The 6,987-nt window shown below is 36.1% G+C and overlaps 1 long non-coding RNA gene across 1 annotated transcript; it reads right to left on the reverse strand.

The window, feature by feature from the left end:
- Positions 1–1,824: 1,824 nt before the first annotated feature.
- Positions 1,825–5,109, reverse strand: LOC132043484 (uncharacterized). Its single transcript, XR_009411818.1, has 3 exons — positions 4,926–5,109; positions 4,771–4,827; positions 1,825–2,137 (listed from the first exon to the last, which is right to left on the reverse strand). It is a non-coding gene; the product is annotated as an uncharacterized LOC132043484 (long non-coding RNA).
- Positions 5,110–6,987: the final 1,878 nt, after the last annotated feature.

Raw genomic sequence — 6,987 nt, forward strand, 5'->3', positions numbered from 1 at the left:
TTAACCATTTTTGGGTTACGTGCTGTTTTGCAAAAGACCCAATAGGAGATGGTCAAAATGAAAATTCACTACAGTTTCGCGAAAAAAAGGTTTGACGGTCGTCCTTTGTACCGTCGATCTGTTCGACTGTCCGTCCTTTGTACCATAGAAAGTAAGGAAGAGAAAGTTGCTCACTGGAAATTTCATTCGTGGGACACCCTATTTATTTAATTCCATTTATTTATATTAGTTTCCGGGCTGCGTCTTGATGATTTAGACATTTATTCCTTATTCTTAGAAGCTCCTTAGTATACATTCGAATGTGGGTAGAAGAAGAGTTGTTGTTTAACTCTTTCGGGCACACTATTATGTTTTGGTTGAATTATTTAAATTATAAAGACTTCCGCTGATTTAGTTCATGTATTCATGATTTGTTACATTTATTTTATGAACTGTTTGAGGTGAATATTGAACCTGGCGGGTTCAAGTGTTATTATTGTGTCGTTTAGGTTCTTCCGATGTTGTTCATGACGTCGGATGCCGGTCATGTCTAGGGTGGGTTTTGGGGCGTGACCGTTACTGACCTTACGTCACTCCAATAGAGTTTTAGCTTTCTTTGGGCTCTCATGCATACCACTCATATTATATTATTATTATTATTATTATTATTATTATTATTATTATTTTATATATATATATATATATATATATATATATATATATGTGTGTGTGTGTAGGGTTATGGGGAAAGGTGAGGCGCTATAGACGCATAGCCACCTGATCAGTTGGTATATTATGATATCGTCCCGGATATGGGATATATGGTTAAATGGATCGGGCCGTTCGTTCCTCGACACTATTATATATATATGTATATGGATCGGGCTGCACGTTCCGCAGCAATATAATATATGTGTATATATGGATCGGGCTGCACGTTCCACAGCAGTATTTTATATATGTACATACGGATCGGGCTGTACGTTCCGCCGCACTTTCATGATACATATGCATGAGAAAGATTTTATGAAAAGCTCAGCATGCATGGTATCCACCTTAAAAAGCACTCAGATGTACAGGTTACTCTTTTATCTCATGATATGCTTTATATTTCCATCACATGTTATTATTCATGCCTTACATACTCAGTACTCTGTTCGTGCAGACGTCCCTTCTTGTGGACGCTGCGTTCATGCCCGCAGGATCAGGTAACTAGTTGAGCGAGCCAGACCAGTAGGATCTCACTTCCGTTTCAGCCAGCGTGCTCCATTTGGACCGGAGCTTCAGCCCTTTTTGGTATGCTATCTTGTTATGTACATATATGGGTATGGCAGGGCCTTGGCCTGTCTCTTCTACAGTCTGTATTCTATAGAGGTCTATAGACAGTGATGTATAGTCGTGATGTTATGCAGCCTCATAGGGGCTTGTTTTGTTGTACAGAACATGTAGCGGCCTAATCGGCTTGCGTTTCTACTCTCAGTATTTATTCTTATATGTATGTGTTGGCCGTGAGTTCTCGATACAGTGTCTCTTGTGTTGATTGTTGGGGAGACAATAGAGCCCAGTTACAGATTGTGTATGGGCCCAGGATAGTTAGTGAGAAGTAAATGCAAGCATAGGAGTGCTTGGACAGTAGTGATCAGGCACTCGTCACGGCTCATCGGTTTAGGTCGTGACACTAGGAAGGAACTGCTTTGATACCACTTTTGTTACGACCTAACCGGAGGGCCATGACAGGCACCCGGAGCTAACCCACCGGGCACCTCTCATTATACTTCCACAATCATATCTAGGTGAGCCACATGACCTACTTAAAATCTCTATGCACCAATAATACACTTTCCATCAAGCTAAGGCACTTTTATATCATCGTCAACCACCATACCCATATATGTAAATACACAAGCCGACAAGGCTATCAAAATGATATACAAAAATATGAGCCGACAAGGCTAAGAGACATCTAGCTATACACAACTGTCTACGAGCCTCTAGAAAGAGTATGTAACATCATAAGGACGGGACAGGACCCCGCCATGCCCATATATATAGACACACAAAAGAATAGTACCAACAGCTGCAGCTCCAAATCAAAGGGAGCTCCTCTAAGTAGTCTCTAAATAAGCAGCCTAAGGGTCAAGTCTGTCTCCCTGTCCACCTGCGGGCATGACGCAACATCCACAAATAAAAGGACGTCAGTAGGAACAATGTAATGAATATGTAAGGCATAAGTAATAACACTATGAAAGCATAAAGGATAACATGGAGTAGTAGAGCCATTTATACCTCTTGAGACGTTCATCACACTTACTTACCTTTTTTCTAATGAAAACCTTCCATACATACTCATACATATATAGTAGTACTATACTCGACCATGTAGGTTTGGTGTCATACATACCCGGCCATAACAAGGCTCGGTGTTATACATACCCGGCCATAACAAGGCTCGGTCTTATACGTACCCAACTGTAGTGGTGTGCGCGCGATGAGATATCATACCCGGCCACATAAGCTCGGTCTTACTAAATAGCCATATATATATATACACGAAGTACATAAGTATCTATCGACATCATCATCACTATATCTTTCCTTAGATGGTCAACTATCGTAGGATGAGATCAAAATATCGTAGAGTATCAAGACTTAGGAGCTTTAACACTTCTAGAAATGGAGGCGTCATGGAAGACATGGTGAATTTCATGAATAGGTGTACAACAATGGGGATCATGCCTTGAGAAGGAAGGGCTAGCCTTACATACCTTTATGTCTCTTTAGCTACTTAACGTTCTCTCCGAAGCCGGAGAAATCTACATTTACAGGTTAATACAAGGTTCAGGGCTTCAAAGACACCCTTAAGTTCAAACTAGTATAATTCGTAAGCTAGCGAAAATTGGGCAGCATTTCTATTTCATCTCTTCTACCAAATTCTAAAACAACTCTGACAACAACGACATTATCAACAATACCATAATCAAGAGACTTCGTTCAAGTTAAACGATCGATTCGATCCCAAAACTTCTTTTCATGATCATGCATAACAATAGCTACAACACAACACCATATATACTTACATACAACACTTCCCCAACATCATTAGTATCACCAATATCAAGATTATACTCATAACATGCCAAGAATCATAATTCAAGTTAACTTATAGCTCTTAATATCCTCAAGTTCATACTTGGACTCTCTTTCCACTTTTCTTCCTTCAACCATATGGTATAACAATCAAACAACCTTAACCATATGCAAAAAATGTAAAAACTTACCTTAATCACACAAGAATAAGCCTTGGATCAACTTACTTCCCTTTAAGAGTGAAGTCTCCCGAAATCAACGCCAAAGGAAATCTTGAGTTGGTAAAACACAACAATACCTGGGTACTTGAATCTCTTGATTCTCTTAGATTTGGCTTGGATAAGTTTATGGACTTGGAGAGAGGGTTTTGGAGAGTTCTAGAATCTGATTTGGGGAAATAATGAGTCCAAATGATATAAAATGAAATATGTAAAGCGTCACTTAAAAACCCATCGAGCAATTTGACGCCCACTTTGACGGACCGTCAAAATTCCTACGGTCCGTCAAAAGGCACCGTTAAAACGCCTCTCTGCCCAAGTAGGCCTTCGTGGATTGTTTCAAGGTGGAGCTCCACCATTTGATGGGCGATCAAATTCCATATCCCCGTCAAAATGCTCCCATCCGACAAGTTGTTCTCTTTGGTTCGTTTGACTCCCAATCCTGGAACCTTGCGCACTTGTGTAACACTTCATTAACCATCCAAGAATTTATAGCTCCTCCTCAAGTCATTACTAAACAAATTATAACTCAATTGTTACGAAATCTTCCCAAACATGACTCACATTCTACTTCCTTCGACGAACTTAATTCCACCGATTCATATGACTTCAGAATCTTGTGGTACACACTTAAAGTTATCACATACTCTTCTTAATCTCATAAGGACTTCATGTCCACTTTAGGCTTACATTAGTCTACTCATAATGCAACAACTTAAAATTTCCGAGATGTAACACCATGGGGCATTGCATTATGGATTGAAGAGATAATTGAGTTGAGAAGAAATATGAATGCTTCTTTCAGTCATATACTTAGAGAGGGAAAGAAGTTGGCAGATGCTTTGGCAAATCAGGCTTTGGATAAAGCCTCAGTGCATTGCGAAACTTTTCATGACTTGAAGTCAATTTGTAGAAAGATCCTCAACAAAGGATAAATCACAAGTGCCCTATTTGAGAATCAGATCTAGAGGATGAAGGGAGATAGATCTAACGCAGAGATGATGGACAGAATTCAAGGGGGTGTGACAAAAGGAAGGGACAAGGGATGAGAAGAGGAGCAGATTATTTTATCATTATGTTCAAATCCAATGGGAGGAGAACATGGTCGTATTTTGTACTAATTTTGTTTTCTTTTTTGTAGGTCTAGGTGCAACAAAAAATACATATATCAGCACAGACATATGAAAGAAAAAAATTGATACAAAAGCACAACAAAAACAAAATAGCAGGTTACAGCTCTAAGGGATTTCACTAACATATTTCAGCACAACAAAGCCAGATGGGAAAGGACCAAGTTTTCGTGAGCACAAAATGGACCAGTCAAATGTGTGATGAGTCTCGAAGTTTCCAATACATAAAGGAATTTCGACATATATCATACAAACAAGAAGATCAACAGAAAATAACAAGATGCACTCAAGAGCATGTCACGAGTTACAAGGAATAGAGAAGCAGCTGAAGAATAGAGGAAGTAAGAATAAGATACCTGAGTTTATCTTCAATTGGTGCTGCAATATGGAGGAGATGAACAATCGAGTGTTCCCTAAACATACAGAGCGGAATTCCCACAAAAAAAAAATTATGAGCTTAAAAATGGAGATGGAAAAGAAACACAAGATAGATACAAATGTGAAATTTTACCTCAAGATCTTCAAAGTGGTACAAAGAAACAACGGATGAGGCAATCGAGATTTCATTATTAGAGGAGAGGATGGAGTCGACGACAACAGACCGAAAAAGCAGCAAATGAAAGTTTTTTGCCCTAACAGGGCAAAGTCAAGTTTCCTAATTGGGATTTTTCAATTAGGGATTGGTCGGGTCCATATGGGCCAGATTTACATTCCAACAATGTTTATTATTTGGGGTTGGGTCACTTTTGGACCTACCCATTGTTTTTTGTTTGGACTTCGTTGATTTAAAAAAAAAAAAAAAAAAAGGCCTGAAAGGGCATAATTAATTTTTTTTTTTTTTTAAACATTGGAGTTCTCATTTCTCCATCAATTTGAGGCAAAATCCATTTGTATGTTGCATTATTAGGGAGATTATGGCCCCCCTCTCAAGGATATCCCAAATAAAAAAATTATTGTATTCCTTACGTCTCAATTTATGTGATGGATTTGACTACGCATAGAGGTTACGAAAGAAAGAGTTTTTTCAGACTTTTATTTTAAAATAAGAGATAGATATTTGTGTAACTATAAATTATCTTATTATAGAAAAATATCATTTTTTTTGGGACCGACTAAAAGAAAAAAAATGTCACATAAATCAGGATGGAGGAAGTGGTATGTAATTTTAATATATTTAATTCGAACCCATCCCAAAACTCTTAAAAATTTATGATTTCTCCATTTACTTGAATTAATATGAATATATGACATGACAAATAATGTTAATTTGAGAAGAGAGGTAAATTCAGCATATATTAAACAATGTTTAAAACCTTATTACTGTTACATGCATAGTTGGAAATAAAAGATGTGATTTAAAATAATTTCACCTAATAACTAGAATAATGAATTTTTGACTTAAAATACAACAATAAACAAAACACTCGATGTACTTGATGTATTTAGGCTTTTTCTATGGTCAATCCAAAGAAGATTAGTACATAAAGTATCATAAATTTCTTTGATATTATTATGATGTAGAATTTAAGTGAGGAACTTTATAATAAAACATACAAAGGTAAGCAAAAACATATATTCTTTTCACATATTTAAAAAAAATAGATGAAATTGTATTTTAAAATGATAATGGGAATTTTATAAATATTTATTTTTATTTCTTTTTTCAGATGATTAATTTATCTTCATGTGCTTTTACTCTCATTCTTTTTTATTTTTTACTTCACGAACATATACCCCAACAAACAAAAAACTCTATTTTGAATATCTAACAATTAGTTTATCGTATAAAGTTTATTTTGAACAAATTAATTGAAATTTCAAGATGAATAGCTGCAGAACTTATAAAAACTAACTTTTTTTGTTCTTCGAGATATGTGAAATCAATAACTATATATTAACTTTTAATTGTTTATGCAAATTATGTTAATCACATTTGATTATACAACTAATACTATAATTGATAAACTTTTTACATAAACCAAACAAAAATCCGATAATAAATAAAATAATGTAAAGATTATTAAACAACTAATTCTTATTTTCATATATAACATAAGTACTTGATGAGGACCCACTTATATATATATATATATATATATATATACACATACTAGAAATTCGTCTATGCTAAAAGAACACAGAAAGAAAATAAAAAGAAAGAGCGATATCTATATGTTAAATGAGCAAATGTTGTACTGATCTAGTAAGTACTCTATTTTAATCTAAGATCTCACATACTGTTATATCCCGTATTTTTGTACATTGGGACAACTCGGATTAACTATGGTAAGTTAGGGACCAAACCATTTCGGGATGCAAAGTCGGGACTTTTGACCTTCGATTTTATTTTGAGACATAAGTTGTGCATGAATTTGTTGCATGGAACAATTAGGAAAATTTGGGGCCGAGAATATGGAATAAATGGAACTTGCAAATCATGCGTTTGCATCATCTTTGGCCGTGTGGTCATGTGAATTGGCCCACCCATTTTGTGTTCAATTCTAATTGCTCCAACACATGGTGTGGGCCAAGGACAAGTGTGCACTTCATATAATGGCAAAAGATGATCAACT

This window comes from Lycium ferocissimum, unplaced genomic scaffold (genome assembly GCF_029784015.1).
Source record: "Lycium ferocissimum isolate CSIRO_LF1 unplaced genomic scaffold, AGI_CSIRO_Lferr_CH_V1 ctg25403, whole genome shotgun sequence".
In the NCBI taxonomy this organism is placed as follows: Eukaryota; Viridiplantae; Streptophyta; class Magnoliopsida; order Solanales; family Solanaceae; genus Lycium; species Lycium ferocissimum.